This window comes from Schistocerca piceifrons, chromosome 2, assembly GCF_021461385.2.
Source record: "Schistocerca piceifrons isolate TAMUIC-IGC-003096 chromosome 2, iqSchPice1.1, whole genome shotgun sequence".
Taxonomy (NCBI): domain Eukaryota; kingdom Metazoa; phylum Arthropoda; class Insecta; order Orthoptera; family Acrididae; genus Schistocerca; species Schistocerca piceifrons.
Genome location: NC_060139.1, coordinates 1,024,978,878 through 1,024,996,696, shown reverse-complemented (window position 1 = coordinate 1,024,996,696; position 17,819 = coordinate 1,024,978,878). Strand labels below are relative to the sequence as shown.

At 41.5% G+C, this 17,819-nt stretch overlaps 1 protein-coding gene across 1 annotated transcript in view; it reads right to left on the bottom strand.

Annotated features, from left to right (window-relative positions):
- Positions 1–14,883, bottom strand: part of LOC124777615 (protein quick-to-court) — a 342,810-nt gene extending 327,927 nt beyond the window's left edge. The window contains exon 1 of the mRNA XM_047253077.1: positions 14,825–14,883. The gene's annotated coding sequence lies outside the window, so the exon portion shown is untranslated. The remainder of the gene's footprint in view (positions 1–14,824) is intronic.
- Positions 14,884–17,819: the final 2,936 nt, after the last annotated feature.

The window sequence follows — 17,819 nt, the reverse complement described above, 5'->3', positions numbered from 1 at the left end:
CGTGCGTGCTGTGATTTCCCTTATTTTATTTTGGTGATCGTTTCTCCCTATGTAGGTCGGCGTCAACAAAATATTCTCGCATTAGGAGAAGAAAGTAGGTGATTGAAATTCCGTGAGAACATTCCGCCGAAACGAAAAATGCCTTTGTTTTAATCATCTCCACCCCAAATCCTGTATCACACCAGTGGCACTCTCTTTCCTATTTCACAATAATACAAAAGGTGCTGCCCTTCTTTGAACTTTCTCGATGTACTCCGTCAGTCCTATCTGGTTAGAATCCCAAACCGCGCAGCAGTATTCTAAAGGAGGACGAACAAGCGTAGTGTAGGCAGTAGTAGTAGTAGCCCGGTTACATTTTCTAAGTGCCCTGCCAAGGAAACGCAGTCTTTGCTTAGCCTTCCCCGTAAACATTTTCTATGTCTTCCTTCCAATTTAAGTTATTCGTACTTGTAATTCCTAGGTATTTAGTTGAATTTATGGCCTTTAGATTTGACTGATTTTTCGTGTAACCGAACTTTATGGTAGAGTATTCCTATTAGTACTCATGTGGATAACCTCACAATTTTGTTATTTACGGTCAATTGCCAATTTTTGCACCATACAGATATCTTTTCATCATCTTTGGTTTCAGCTCTTGAGGAAGAATGGATTCCCTTTTCTCCACAGACATTGAGACACTTCACTGAAAGGATCCCCAGTAGATTTCAAGCCGTCATAAACGCGAAGGGTAGACACATCATCAGATATTAATGTCCACTGATAGGTTCCGGCGCTGCAGTCCGGAACCGCGGGACTGCTACGGTCGCAGGTTCGAATCCTGCCTCGGGCATGGGTGTGTGTGATGTCCTTAGGTTAGTTAGGTTTATGTTGTTCTAAGTTCTAGGGGACTTATGACCTAAGATGTTGAGTCCCATAGTGCTCAGAGCCATTTGAACCATTTTTTCCACTGATAGGTATCCGGATACTTTTAAAAAGATGATGTATTTCTTGCTGAGGTAGTCCATGGGTGTAAGTTAAGCCCAATTCAATTGGGACTTAGAATGCTTAAATTTCAAACAAATGCCTTTGTGCTAAGTAGGACAATATTTCGTACTGAGATAACCACACATTCGCTGTTATCTCGCAGACAGCTCGTTTGCGGACCCAAAATTACTGGAACGCTTTTGCTTCATTTGTGGTGTACTTTCACCCCGCGTCAGTTTTCGCTTTTAATTGTGCACATGCGTCGGCAACTGTTCAGTGCATAACGGATGAGAATATCTTCTAAAATGACAGCTCCCTAAATTTACCTCACAGGGTTCCTAGAGAATAACTTTTCTTTGAAAGATTTCTAGTTAAGTTCCCAGGGCATCTTTGTTACACTTTCTTACAGGATGTCATACCTGCGTGATGTGGATTCCAAATGTTGGAACTGTGCTGTAGAATTGGCAGGTCTAGCGTTTTTTATGTAGTTTTATTTACAAATGCACCACTACCTCAACATATTTTAAGCTTTCTATTCGTCTTTCCTACTACGCTATTCTCAATTTAGTCCCATTTCATATCGTTTCAGAGCACAGCACCACGATATTTATACAATGGCAACAGATTGCTGGAGTTTACCGCTAATCGTGCTCTTTGTCTTTGTTAATGAGATTATCTCACATGTAGACACATTTAAATAAATATCTAAGGTCATTAGATATGATTTGCTGTCGTGCTGCGACATGAAACAATTTATTTTTGACAGCGATTTATTGTTGACGGAGCCGGCACCATTTACATCTTTTCCACCATCAAGTAACCACGTATAGAAGACACAATGAACCCCATTAAAAAGCGAAAGAAACTGGCTCCTCCTGCCCTGATGACAGAAGCGCATACCAAATAGCTCGATGATAGAATCTGCTACATGTACGTGTGGAGATTCTGCAGGAAACAAGTTTAACGAGCCCGATGTGGTGATTGGGAGGCATGTATGTGTGGAGATTCTGCAGGGATCTTTACACGAAACAAGTTTAATGAGCCCGATGTGGACTCTCAATCGAGAGCAAGACTGAAATCCCATTTCTGTCAAGCGATAAGATTTAGGTTTTCCGTTGTTTCCCTAAATCGACTGAAACGGATGTTTCGATGATTTCATTGAATAGGATCTGACAGATTTCCTTCGCTGTCCGTGTTGTTGTTCAAATAAACAGGTACGGAACGTTGTAACAACCAGACCGGTTGAAATTTGCATATGCTGCTTTGGGGTAAAGTAGTGACATCTAGGCAGTGGAAGCATACATCATAACTTCCCCCTAAGAAGTTCAAAGCTGTGTCCTCGACAGGCAAGATAATGCTCACCCTCTTTGTCGACATCCGAGATTCGGTACTCATCAAATACCTCGAGCACGGAAAAATCATTAACCTAAGTCCATCAACACGAAACAGCCTAGGTTGCCCACGGGGCCAGTGATTCTGCTCCACGGTAACACGCGTCCACACGTCTCCAAGGTCACACAAAGTGTTATGGCCAAGATGAAGTGGCAGCAGATTGAGCATTCGTCCTACAGCCCGGACATGTCATCCTGCGACTTTCATGTGTTTGGCCCACAAAAAAAAAAAAAAGCGTCGAGTGCAATCCATGGAATAGTGCAACAGGGTTCAGATGTCTGCGAGCCGTGTAACTGAGGCGGAACCTGGGAACCAGCCCGGTATTCACGTAGCGGGATGTGGAAAACTGCCTAAAAACCACATCCAGGCTGGCCGGCACATCGGCCGTCGTCGTTAATCCGCCGGGCGGATTCGATCCAGGGCCGGCGCGCCTACCCGAGTCCAGAAAGCAGCGTGTTAGCGCTCTTGGCTACCCTGGCGGGTTAGATTAATTCATGCATGAGAACCTAAAATGTGAGAATTTCATCTTCAAGAATCAGACTCCTAGACAAGAATAACTGGAGCCAACTCTACACGAAAAGATAAGTAAACTAGAAAATTTATTGTAATCCTCGCTTCTCCCAAATTTTTCATAAAAGACTTTGCTTATTGTGGACAATAACTGGAATTGGGAAGGAGGGGAGAGATTGCAACACACACACACACACACACACACACACACACACACACACCGCACACTTTCCTTTTCTTCCATTTGACATAATCCAATACCTTCATCTTTGGACTGAGTAAAAGGGAAAAGTGACTGTTTTCTCCACTAAGCGCTAAAAAGCGATTTAGAGGATCGAAAGTGGATACTCCGTAGCATGCACTGTAACGCTGGTGGCTAAAGTGCAAGAGTGAAACTGTTAACACGCTGTCCTAGGGCGCTGCTTTAATAGCGTTGGCGCATTATCTGCAGGCTCCCCCTCACACACACACACACACACACACACACACACACTTCCTGCGCCGGGAGCAGCTCTTCGTGCTACGCCGCCACGTAAACTCCCACTTTGTACTCCACGCCTACTACTCCGTTCTCTATTTCAGCGTTCTGCACATAGCTTTCCCACAAATAGAAAACTTGCACAGGTGGCGCACACACCACTCTGCTAACGTTCGAGAGAAATGCACCATTTCTAACGTCAGTGGTAATTTCACCTCACTCACGACAGTCTGTCATATCTTTTACCCGATACACAGGAAACTCCCAATTATCCATGTTACTGCGGACGCTACACAGCACACATAATCCAAAATACACGTTTTTACAGTAAACTGCTATATACTGTATTTACAGCACAAGCGTGTCACATTTGACAACACATCGCACTGCTAGTCGACCACAACATTATTGAATCTGGGGGGTGATGGCGCTTCGGTCGGCTCGTGTGTTTACCTGTGCGCTTGAAGCCATTAGAATGTGTTCTGTTGTCCTTGCTCGTGAAGCTATTCGGACTCCCACAATGTATATAAAGTCGAAAAAATTGATATGGTTTTTTTTTACTGTAACGTCACCGCTTGTTTGGTCACGGGAGGCGAGGTTCAGTAATATTGTGGTTGGGTAGTAGTTAAGATTTACACGCCGGACACTGACAAGTTATTTGCAGAATTAAGCTTGACACGTACTGTGTTTCTTAACAGTTGCTTTCAGTTCGTTTTCGTGAAATACTCTTCCATTTTTCCGGTTGTTTTCCATTCACTTCCTTGCCAACGACGCTAAACATTTCCCGAAGAGTAAAAAAAAACTCAGTATAGCTGAACGAATTTGGTCCTGCACACCCTAACAACATATCAACGCATGCCGATGATTGGTGCGTGCGATAACTGGTTCCTCGGTGACATCTTCGCTGCCTTGCTCTTCTGAGGAATCTTCTAGATAATTTTTACGGATTTATTGTAATTCCTGTTGCGGGATTCTGTGGATAATAGAGGACTTCATTGATACAGTTGTGACAAACAACCAACGTACAGAAATGTAACCATTGCATGTAAAATAAGTTTCAAGAGCGGAACGCTTTCAAATCTCCCACTTTACGGTATGCGCAGAGTGACCTTGCTGCTCGCGTGCACACGGACCACAAACCCCAGTTTTTGATGCTGCCAGAATTCGTGTAAGGTGATCTTCTTCTTACAGGAGTCTCATAATAGATAATTAAGTCCCATACTCCTTGACAGAGCGTAGGTGACGATGCGAGGGACCCGCACCGTTGTACTAGGCAAGGTCCTAGCGGAGGTGGTATGCCATTGCCTTCCTCCGACCTTAATGGGAATGAATGATGATGATGACGACACAACAACACCCACTCATCTCGAGGCAGGTGACAATCCCTGACCCCGCCGGGAATCGAACCTGGGACCCCATGCTCCGGAAGCGAGAACGCTACCGCGAGACCACGAGCTGCGGACTCTCTTAGTAGAGACTCTTCATATGGCCCTACGAGAATAAGTCAAAAGTAGTCAAATCTGGCGATCATGGTTGCCATAGGAGTTGGTTCACCTCGACCTAACCACCTTTGACGTTAGCGGAAGCCGCTTGCAAAATGTGTGGGTATGCCGTCATGTTAGAACCACATTTGCTGAAAGAGTGTCAGCGTCAAATCTTCCAGGAATGTCAAGTATTTTGGTTGTCTCCGTTTCACATTACTTTAGACTCTAGATTTCCATCGCAGTAATGCCGCTACAAAATAGTTCTCCAAATGTTTCCCTGATTTCCCTGCTAGCATAGAGGAGACATCATGAATAGAACGCAGCCCCACAGTCTACGACTTCATCTTACTTATTTTAAAACAGTTATCTTGCAATGCCACTACAAAAGGGCTAAATACGAGCACAGGTTCCTGGAACGTTACATTGAATTATGAAAAGTCTTGGTCACACCGCACGTCGACGAATTTGAGAGCAATTTACCGTAATTTGCCTTGGCTGTGGATTGAAACGCATTGTTAGAGGGGCAGACTGGGTTGGTAAAAGTTGCCTTGAGGTTTCCATAGTGCTACGAGAAATATGCCATCTTAACACTTCAAGGGACTACAGTAGTAAAAAAAGCAGCGTCAAACTATGCGACGCTCTTGTTAAATAGGGTTCGAAAAAAAACGTTTGCTCTCTAAAAAGATTTTACGAACAACTTCTTTACGCTGAAAATTACTGGATGCACTTAATTCTTAACAAAACGTGTATCAGACATGTTGCTTGCTTCAATCTGGTATAGTTAGTAGTATTGAAGTGTTGTTTTCAAAACAGCACACAACTGCCTATAGGAGTAAGACTTCGTGTGTCTTCAAGGCATAATTAAGTTACCATGTCAAGCCAACTGTGTAGCTGCATTTCGTAAATATCTGCCCTTCAGTCAAAACTCCCCGTGTTACTACAAAAGAATAGAAACTCCTGTGTATCAGCAGAATGTTTGAGCTCTCATGAGTACAGCATTACTGAAAAAGTACTTCGAGAGGATTATAGAGCAAGGAAAATAATCAAAACTGTGAAAAGTGGTAAAAGCAATGTGTACTCTGAGCATATATTACGAAATTTCAAGTACCGGTATGGCTTTCGAGACCTTATTATTGACGCCAGAGCATTCACAGATGTAAAACACTACAAGCTTATGCCACAAAAAGTATTCTTTAAGAAAGACACATTTTGCTCATATTTTCTAAAATCTTAAAGACATATTAGCACACTGGAACATACCCGCACGGTACTTAAAGACCTCAGTACAATGAAGGGAATACGGAACAAACATGCGCATCTCGAGTATATCATCGATGCTAAACTCAGTTTCATAATCGACGTCTTAACATCGACAACTGATAACAATCAATCTCAAAGAAATGTTACATGATGAATTTGAAGAAAGGCGTAAAAAGACGAAACAAATACATTTAGAATATTTATTAATCAACAAATACAGCAATAATTAACATTACAAATCCCATAACTTTTTGTTCACAGTTTACTAACACATTTTTGAGAGAGGGTTCCCCTTCAGTCTATTGCGCTGTTGAAAGAGAACATAACCTGCTCTGAGAACACGAAGGAAAACACGGTACTGGTCGACGCAATGATTGAAATTGAGAGAGAAATATACTCACGAAAATCTGCTGAAGGAAATATTACACTCCGAACATAATGATTACATCAACTTTTTCCGAACGAACAATCAAACTTTCGATGCGTTGTTTGTTTCTCCGCCTAACGTTGAAAATGAAGACACAAATACGCGAAAATTTATATTCTACCTGATCCTCTGACGACTGTTCATCAGAAACCATCGTTGGAAATTATACCGTAGATCGTCCGTGAGCTTCGATTTAATGTTATTGCTCTCCCCCCCTATATCTTGTGCGTAGAATATTGATCTTCTTAACGTCTTCCTGCGTAAAATACGGCTGGGAAAGTCGCTACACCTCTAGCATTGATCGTAGTTTCCATAGCTGTGGAAAATTTTAGTCAAATAAATTGTAATAAAACTCGCCAAAGATGCGTGGCGAAACATCAATACAAACAACGTCCGCAGTCTTGTTAAATCTGACTTCCATCAAAATTTCTCTTAAATACGCTCTACATTTGACAAACACGCCAAACAAGGCCGCATACTGTCAAATGTTTGACATAACTAGTAAAGTTTGACAAATTATTTGGTCACTTATGGGGAGCTTTACTCGACACTCAACTACAACAATCAATCTTCCGGTCTTCGTTCAAAAATACTGCTGCTCCTCCCACTCCGTGGTTATGTTTAGCGATTTCAAATGCGTTTTTCTGGTGTTGGCTGACACATGTTCAGAAAAAGATTCGTTTAAATGGCGAAAACAATGACAGCGGTAGCATGTAGTCTTCTTTTGCCAACATGTAGTCTTCTTTTGCCAACATCGAAGGTCGATATTTCGCCGAAAAACATTGACGTTGCGATGTTTCAAAAATTCGGTATCGATATTGCAGTATCAGGAAAGTAGTATCACACGAAAGTTGTGAACAAATCAATGATGATTTGCAGAAAATATATGCGTGGTTTAAATACTGGCAGTTATCTCTCAGTATTAGTAAGTGTAACCTACTGCGTATAACAAGGCGAAAATCCCCATTAATGTACGAGTACAAAATAAATGCCCAGTCTTTAGAAGCGGTAACATCCGTCAACTATCTGGGTGTGACTATTCGAAATGATCTCAAATGGAATGATCAGATTACACAAGTAACGGGCAAGGCGAACTCTAGATTGCCGTTAATTGGTAGAATCCTGAAGTGATGCAGTCCTTCAACAAAGGAAATTGCTTACAATACGTTAGTTCGTCCAGTCTTAAAGAGTATTGTTGGTCTGTATGGGACCCTTACCAGTTGGGTCTCATTCAAGAAATTGAGAAGATCCAAAGAAGAGCAGCAAGATTCGTGAGTGGTACATTTAGCCATCGCGAGAACGTTGCAAATCTCATAGAAAGATAGACGACACGCTAAACGGAAGGGATTGCTCACTAAATTCCGAGGATGTAGAGCATATATTATTACCACCAACTTTCAAATCGCGCAATGATCACCATTCAGAGATAAGGGAAACTAAGAACTCGTACTGAGGCGTTCAGATAGTCGTTCTTCCCTCGTGCGATCCGCGAGTGCAACAGAAAGGGGGGGGGGGGGGGGGGGGGGGAGGGAAATATGACTGTCGCGAATTGTGCACTCCGCCACAACACACCGCTTGGTGGCTAGCGGAGTATATATGTAGATCAATGTTTCAACTACAACCTTCGATATTTTGTAAATATCGATGAGCATCGAACATGTCTAAAGTGAAGTACTTCTTGACAGGCCCGAAACAAGTGCTCCATACCAGGGATAATCAGCGGCAAGAGCTTTTATCACCATCCAAAAATCATCTCATAGTGATTCAGGGTGACAGTGTTAAAACGAAATAATGCTCTAAAGTCGAGAGGCTTTTAAAAACATAACCTTCAAGGTTTCGTACTTAAAATCCTCCACATTATCAAATAATTATAATCTTGAAGGAAAAAAAAAAAAAAACTGCGTGCGATGTTCTCATCGCATACGGCTGGCATATATGCCAGAGTGATTGGACTGTCACCAAAACTCTAATTTTCACGAAATGAACGGGCATAAGGGTATGTTTTTGCTGGCCCAGAGTATTTCAACGAAAGAGAATAAAAACCTATGTTATACAAAACTGAACAAGCAGGTCTCAGCAAAGCAAGATTCCTGATAGCGGGCGACCTCCCTTCGATTGCAGCAAACCCCCACGGCGCCAGCGTATAAAGCCTCATACGTTATCGCAAAAACGGTAAACCACAATGCATTTTGAGACTTTACTGTCTGATATCGCGCCCACTCATGGGTAACAACACTGAAAATGTCATCGGTCACTAAAGGTCACTCCGTAATGATTTCATTTACCTTTGAACAGTCACAGAGAGAAAAGATAATCCAATGTACACAAATACACGTACACAGAGTTATTGTAATAACAAGATGTGTTGCAGCACCAAATGTTAGTTGTCTTTTTATACTGTAACCTCAAGATGCAGTCCCCCAGACACTAAATTGCTGAGTTACTATTCGCAATATTTCCAAAAATTCTTCAGGAAATACTGGTTACTAGAATAAGTGACTTCCCGCCTCTCAATCTCTCTGGAAATTCTCATGCGATGTCAAAGTAAATCACAATCCCGTTCAGGCATAACCATGGAATGTGCAGTGGGACATCTTCACTTCCCTTCTTTGAAATCTCGGTTTACACAGACATTGCAACAATAACGTAACTCAAAATTGTTGAGGCTTTCGTGGCCACTTGTTGACAAACTGCCTATTGGCTTCTGTCTCGGGTTCTTCGGCCGACGTTCATCTAATGATTTTTCTGACGTTTCGCCAGCACGAGTGTCAAAGCTTCGGCCGACGTTCATCTAATGATTTTTCTGACGTTTCGCCAGCACGAGTGTCAAAGCTTCACCTTCCATTGGAGGGTGAAGCTTTGACAATGCCAGCCACTCGCGCCGGCGAAACGTCAGAAAAATCATTAGATGAACGTCGGCCGAAGAACCCGAGACAGAATCCAATAGGCAGTTTGTCAATAACTTAACTTATTAAGATGATTAAGTTTTTGAAAATATTGATGAGATAATTATTTATGTTGCTTCGATTTATTGTATACACATTGAATAAGGAAATCAATACGGATTTTGCTGTGCGGTGAGATAATTATTTGCAATACTAATTTCCCGTCACTAGACATTTAGCCCTCAACGTCCCGGGTGCGGTCTCGCAGACCGCTAGCGTTTATTGTTATGTTGTTAACGCGTATGGGTGGGGTAGGACATTACAGCGTTATCTAATTGTTCTGTCTGGAAGCTGCAGTGATTTCCTTTGTCAGTAGCCATTTTAATATGACGTGAACCTATAGCATTACGGCTTCTTTCGAGCTAGCGGTCTCTGAGATCTTTTGCGTTATGGATTCAGTAACCAAGTCATCTGCTGTTCATGTTACGGGTCCTGTCCCTGACGACACTGTTTTAAAATGATTTGAGATCAGTTTAGGAAGTGATGTTGGATTAGACAATAACAACGAAATTGAAAGTGAACATAATTCATATTAGCAACAGCGCGAAAGTGAAGACGAACTTGTTTTGCCACCTGTGATATCCTGGAATGGAACAAGTGATCAAAGCCAGAATTGTAGACACTGAATCTTTAGCTAAAGGATCTACAAGAAATATATTTAGCTGAAGCAAATATTGCTGGCCGTTGAAGCCTTCCAACGAAGGCCAATGGTATTGTTTTTCCGCATGTTGGACGTAAGTGGAGTGAGTGTGTTTGCCTTTCACAATTCCTACAAAAACGATACTCAGGTGAGCCGCTTTAATTTTTTGAAGAAGCTTGCAAACTCGTTGGTGACGACACAGATAAAATACTACTCAACAACTACCACATAGCGATGTATCTATTCACCGTGTTTTGGGTTTAGGGGAACCAAGAGTAGAAGTCGTCGTAGAACGATTGGAAGAACGCAAAACATACTCCTCCTGTGACCCAAGAAAAGAAGAGACAGGCGGCTTATATTTGTCATGGTTGCAAGAAGGCAATCTAGCTTGATTTCTCTACAAAAATTTCCAGCGGATGCAAAGAACAGCTTTGAGAAGCAAACTAAAAACTTGAAAATTACTAGTGTAATTTTCATTTTTTATTGTTTTATGGGAGTTCATGCTTTTATTATTACGTGTCTAGTAAGTAACAGCAAAGAGCAAAATTCAAGAGTGCAGATTATTTGAATTTTCATACCATTATTCCTATCATGTAATATTGTGTTCATTTTGCGCAGTTTCTATTGAGATGCACTTTTTTCGTACAAATTAACTTTGACATTTATTTGAACATATTTTTTGTGTGGTATTAATGTAATCTTTTACACAAAAACTGAACCGTTTTACAGTAATTTTATGGTTATTTAAACTTCGCGGTCTGTCAGACCTTACCTGAGACAGTGGGGGACAAAAAATGACCTGGGAAGCGAAGAGTTGAACTAACATTCAGATTCACTATCTGTTTTGCGCTGCTTAAGAAAGCAGTTTTCACCCAATTACGACATTAAAGTGGTCAAGAAAGACCTGTTAAGAAATAAGGCTCACCAATCGGAAATACAGCATTTTAAAAAGAAAAGATTTGTGGAGAAACCATGAAAACAGTATACAGAAAAGCATATATCTACAGAGAAAATATTAGTAAAACTAGAAACAAAAACAATTAACAATGCGAATCGAAGTCTGAACATAATTCAAGATAGTAAATACGAAACGAAGGGCGATAAATCATTGACCTCAAAGCTCGTAATTTTAGTAAAAAATTCGCTATTTCACAGTAGAATTCTACGGTTGTTGCCATGAAAGGCGAAAGTTTACGAGAGAGTAATCAATAACCACCATAAGAACTTACGAATTGAAGTGCATAGTTTGATGCAGTTACGTTGAAATGACGAGCGCTGAAAGGAAGCAATTACTCCTATTTATTAAGAGGTCTCCAACGTTTTCGCACGTAAAAACTATAATGTTTTCCTACTGTGCGGTATTGTTAAATTGTGCTGTATTGTTAACATTCGCAGATTTCACTTATGTCTGCTTCCAAAGATTGTTAAGTTTTCTGTTTTTTATATTATATTCGGAGTAAGCAAGCTTTAAAAAAGAGTAGGAGGCCCTTACGGAAAGGAAATTTCGGAAGAAGCTGGAACAGTATTACCGTTGATACTAATATCAGTTAAGTTGCATATCACGCTTGTCACAAAATCGCGGATGTCATTTGTAATCTACTGTAAAACAACTTTCTCATTTGAATACATTATGGGAATGACAGTGATCAATGTGTTACATTACTTCCTCATTTTTTAGTTATACGTCATACCTAAATGCTGAAGAACCAACTCCCAAATATCAATTACGAGACGTTCCCTCAAAGATGTTCCTGCGTTTTTCATTACCTTCACTGCACCATGAAACCAGTATTCGAGTATCACTCATGAACATATCTTTTTCGGAACTGATATTCGCAAATAAATACCACCACAATAGCTGTCTCGTCACGGTTGTGCATCTATCGCTTTCACACTGCTGATCTCTAGTCTCCAAAATATATCCGCTGCAGTAAGAGCTTACTAACCAGAAGAACCAATACTGAAATGAATTAAAATTTAATCTTTTTAATTACTTACCTAGAGCTGTCTTAACACCAAATCTGACAACATACACAACAATGCATTCATATACTCAACAATGACGAATATATTAACAAGAGTTATCAACTTCAGTTGTCTGAATCTTCACAGCGATTTAATGCGCGCTCTTTTACAGAAATGCTACGATGGTTATCCGCCCTTCACCCCTCTCAACAATTATTGAGGAGAGGGAGTTATGCGAACAATAGTCAGGCTATTGTTTTAGACGTATCAAGAGTTGCCACATGTAACATTAACTTGCAAAAATGAAACGTATGGATCCCGTTGAACATTAAAACTCATGCTATTTCAGTTGCTATCTTTCTTACGTACGTAAGTGAATTACGATGGCGTCAAATCATTCGCAGGTGTATGAACGTGTAGTTTCTGAAGGCCGTACATAGTTTCTAGTTCCGGCCGTTTCGCTCAGTGCTTGAAGAAACCATATCAAAACAGTAAAAATATTTTTACATTCGTACTCTGCAAACCACTGAAATGCATTGCGCATTTCCCATTGTATTCTATTTCGGAGCGTGGGAATTATAACTTAACTGCCTTCGTGTGCGCTGTAGCTAGTCTACCTTACTCCAACCACAAAAATCTTGTAATTATTAATTCAGTCTGTGGTCAGACAGATATAATTTCGACTTCAGTTTTTTTTTTTTTTTTTTTTTTTTTTTTTTGCAGTCTCTACAGAAGCGATACGATTGGGATTGTAGTATCTACCTAGATTTCTCACTTAATAATGATTCTTGAAACTTCGTAGGCAGGCTTCACGGGATAGTTGACGCCAGTTCAGGCTTTTCGGCGTTTCGATGGCGCTCCCTCTTCGTGCAGCCCTTCTGGTATACGTTCAATATTCTCTGTTGGTACTATAAAAAAATATTTCGTATGGGTCCTGGCCACTTCAGCAACATTCTAAGATATGACGCACATTTCTTCTTTGTAGGCTGGTTAAATTTTTCCAGCAACCTAGTAAACTAAAGCCTTCCACATGCTTCACCTACGATTGAGCCTATGTGATGATTCCACTTTTAGCCCCACAAATTGTCCCGTGCAGGTATTTCAGTTGACCGATAAGAAGCGCAGAAATTCAGAAGCAGTGAATTCTATTACTCACATATAATGCTACTCCATAGTAAATTTAAACAGTTCACGATAAAAACGTAACGGAATACTGTAAAACAAGTGCTTCGCCGTAGCCGCCTCACTGTTAAATCGAGACGCGGAGTTTGGGTGAGTGAATCAATGCTCCATAGCACAGTCTTGTTATATATCCTGCAGGAAACGTGCTGTGCATCCACGGAACTGCCTAATGAGCTGTTTTTACTCAGCACCGCTCCCGGCGCTCTATGAATCTTGCGGTGGCGGGCGTCTGGGTTAAATCGATACGGCCACCAGTGTGCTTCTCAGTCTGACCGTGCAAAACATCAGATCGACGTCTTTCGCTTTCCGTTCACATCCATCACGACAGAATGAAAACCAAGAGGCGGACGTAACAAGCATGTGGTAGGCGAAGTTGTGCCACACTCTTTAAACGCAAAACGCTCTGGCAACCCGGGCGTTTGTGCCGTTAATGTCTATTGGAACATACAACCAAATTACTGGGGGGGGGGGGTGGATTTGGATTGTGGATTGTTTGGGGGAAGAGACCAGACAGCGAGGTCATCGGTCTCATCGGGTTAGGGAAGGAACAGGAAGGAAGTCGGCCGTGCCCTTTCAAAGGAACCATCCCGACATTTGCCTGGAGCGATTTAGGGAAATCACGGAAAACCTAAATCAGGATGGCCGGACGCAGGATTGAACCGTCGTCCTCCCGAATGCGAGTCCAGTGTGCTAGCCACTGCGCCACCTCGCTCGGTGGTCCAAATTACTAACATGCAAATTTAGTACGTGGAGAAACAATGTGTACTACAGAGCACTGTCCTTGTTTTTCACTTAGAGCATGCGCAATACTTTTGTCGTAAATAAATAGTGACAGCACAATATGTGTTCAAATAAGATTAAAAATATTGCCGAGGTATAATTTAAAGCAGCCTTCACGGAGATATTTTATGCTCGATGTGCCTTAGGAAAAACACATTAGAAAGAGAGAAAAATAAGTCTTACTTGGTACCGGCAACACGCAAACACTTTAGAACTTTGCTTTGATACGTTGCAAATCCGTATGTCATCGAACAACGAGTAATCATAACCAACCACTGTTAATAGCAAGAAAACCTAATACGTCCTCCGGAATCTGTATTAAGAACCACTTTCCCTTGCGCAAAAGGAACAGGATTATCATCCTGAAAGTAATATGCAAAAACATACTCGTATCGAGAGCCAGATGAAGGTGAGAAAGTCAGGAAACCAGTTTTGAATGAAGCGCCGATCCGACAAGCGAACCGGGCAGTTACGCAACTTTGCGGCTGTAGCGCTGGTTTTGGCCACGTATCTTACTCCTTCACTTTCGCTAACATATTTTGAACGACATCGACAGACAGACAATTCTGGCGATTATTCGGAGCAGGTGAAACGTATAAAACACAATTATTACACATTTAGCAAAACAGCGCGAATCCATTCGATATCACAATTTCGTTTTTTGATGAGAATATATTTTCGTACAACAAACCGAAAACTGTAAAAAAAAAATTATACAGAGTGACCCTGGCAACAATCAACAAACGTTGCCGCACTTTAATTTTAATTGTTCCAGCAGGCGCTGATTATTGGCTTTACCTTAAACTTGAGACAGCCTCAGAGGCGCTCGCCGCAACAGTCCTTCCTCGACGGCTGCGTCAGCACTACTGAAGCGCGTTGCGGCGCCAGAGCCACCTACATCCACGCGTCGATCAGCTGACACGAGTAGCGCCGCACTGCGCATGCGCGAAGCAACGCTTTCCCAGTTGCCATAGCAACGTCTCGTCTGCCGGCGTCAGAGAAAGGGAAGCAAAGCTTGGTAGCGCTACGCTGTGAACGGCAACAAACGCGATTTCCATCAGTGATAATAGGAACCTTATAATGTCAACTCTACAATGTACAATCATTGAAACTTGATACGCTGCAACAGGCCTATTGCTCTACAGTGCGTTTAGACATACAGTTATCGACGCTATTATTTTGTACTGGTACTGAAAATGAAGGTGCTCTCGTAATTCCGATCACACTGCTGAAGTTGTTTCTCTGGTTACACAAATGCTAAACAGAAATACCCTCTCACACGATTTCTAATTGTTTATCTACACTGAATTGTAAGTTGATTTTTTTATTAATTACACTGGTGCATAAGTAAGTTCGAAGCATTTTTCCATAAGTTTAATAAACACAACACACACACATGACAAAGACTTTAGTCTTCAATAATATATTCTCCTTCACTATTTACAACAGTTCGCCAACGCTGGGGTTTTTCAGGTCCGCGACTGTAGGAATCACACGGTTTTGAGACGAAGAACTCGTAGAGTTCGGAGGGCATTTTCATCCGGAAAGGAAGTTCCTTGATGACTGTTCGATAGCGGAAAAGGTGAAAACCTGAGAGCGACTTCCCAATCCAACGCCTGTTCAGTGTTTTTTGTCAGTCCAACAGAATGCGGGCAGGTGTTAACGTGGAGTAGAATCACTTCCCCGTCGCTGTTCGACAAGATGCATTGACTTTTGTGGATTCGCGCACGTCTTTGTATGGGGGGTTGCTGCTTCGTTTAGGCTTAGTCACTTCTTTCTGTTCCTTATGTTAGAATAAAGACGACAGGAATGGTCAGTATTGTTCGGGAGCCAACTGATGACGAACAAGCAAAGATGCACGTATGATCACGCACTTTAAAACTTTGGCTCAGACCGTGCGTTACCCATACACCCGATTTTTGAACCTTTCCAACTGTATGCAAATGTCGCACGTTGATGGAATGATCGCAGTTCATCACAGTTGCCAGTTCTCGAGTACTCTGGCGTGGATCAGTATGGATTAATGCGTTTAAATTATCTTCATCAAATCCGGAAGGTCTTCCTGAACATGGAGAGTCACTAATGTCAAAACGATCCTTCTTAAAACGACAAAAACCATTTTCTTGCCATGGTCTGTCCATTGCCATTAACCACATACACGGCGCAAATGTTTCTGGCTGCCTCCGCTGCTTTCCCCCCTTCTATTGAACTCAAACAGAAGAGTATGTTGTAAATGTTCCGATTTCTCCACTGGCACTCTGTTTTTTAACGTCCATAACTCCATCCACTCTCTCCAAATGACAATATGCAAGCAACAGCATCTACAAATAAAAAATGACAGTCGATAAATAAACGCATAGCAACCGGAATACCAACATGCAAAACAAAAACGCTACGAACTTACGCAACAACGTAACATTAATTTATTTAACCTGGCAATATCAGGGACATCAGGGGTTCTATATATTTTACATTTCATATATTACTGTTAGTATGTTATATTAAATTTTAAAAAATAAAGATTACAGTAGAACAGATATGAGAAACGTACACACAATTTATATTCATACACGGTAAATGCAACAATAATTACAGGTTACAATACGACAGGTTTTTAAATATGAGTGCTAGCCGCAATTAGCACGAAGAAAGGAATGGGCATAGAAGGGAAAGATGAACGTGATAACACACAGTTAAGAAATATGCGGGAGAAGAAGGTGGCGAGATTCATCATCATCATCGTCTTCAAGGATTAGTCCTTTGGCCCTTTCCGCTTCAGAATTCTTCACGCCGTCTCTTTAAGCGGCGTCCCAAGTTCCTCTCGCCAGCTGTGTTATATTGTATTACCGCTTTAGTACTCTATCGTTAGACATACGTTGGGCACGGTCGTTCCAGTTCGGTCGGTATCTTTCAGTTATATTTGTAGTAGATTTAACAGTTAGTTCTTGTCGAATATCAGTATGTCTTTCTTGGCCCAACAATGAATATCCCGGTACAAAGCGGAGGAACTTCATCTCTGATGATTCGATTCATCGAAATTGATCATATATTAGGGTCCAACATTAACTATCGTACAGCAGCAAAAATAACGCTATTACTTTCTTCTACTTCTTCTTCTTCTAGTTTTCAGCGATCACATGACCTGTAGACCACGAGCTGCATCAATGATCCGCTTCCATCTTCTTCTCTCTCTCGCAGTCTCTCTCCACCCTACGCAGATTCCTGAAACTGCGACGTCCTTCTCTGTGTCATCTTTCCACCGTGTTCCAGATTGGCCCAAAGGTCTTGTTGCTTGGAGAGTGCCCTCAAACGCCTTCTTAGGAATTCTGTTGGTTTCCATTCTAGCCACGTGCCCAGCCCATTGCAGTCTCAAACTTCCTAATTTCTGGGCGATACTAGCCTGCTTCATTAACTGATAAATTTCAGTGTTCTCTCGAATTCTCCAAATGTCATTCTCCAACACAGGTCTCCAGATTTTTCTCATGATTTTTCTTTCGAAAACCTCTAGTTTTTCTCTTTCTTTCTTGGTAAGCGTCCAGCTTGCCGAACCATACAGTACTACTTGGCAGATGACGGTGTTGTATACCTTCATCTTTGTTGTGACTGAGAAAACTTTACTTTTGAGTGGGCAACTTAGATTGTGCAGACATCTTCAGCCTGAGGCTATTCTCTCGTCTGGTTCCCGATTTATGGTATTTTTACTGCTGAAGCGCGATCCAAGGTATTTAAACTGATGAACTTTTCTGAAACTGGAATGGTGGTGAGTTTAAAAGTTTGGATTTGGGTTTATTTC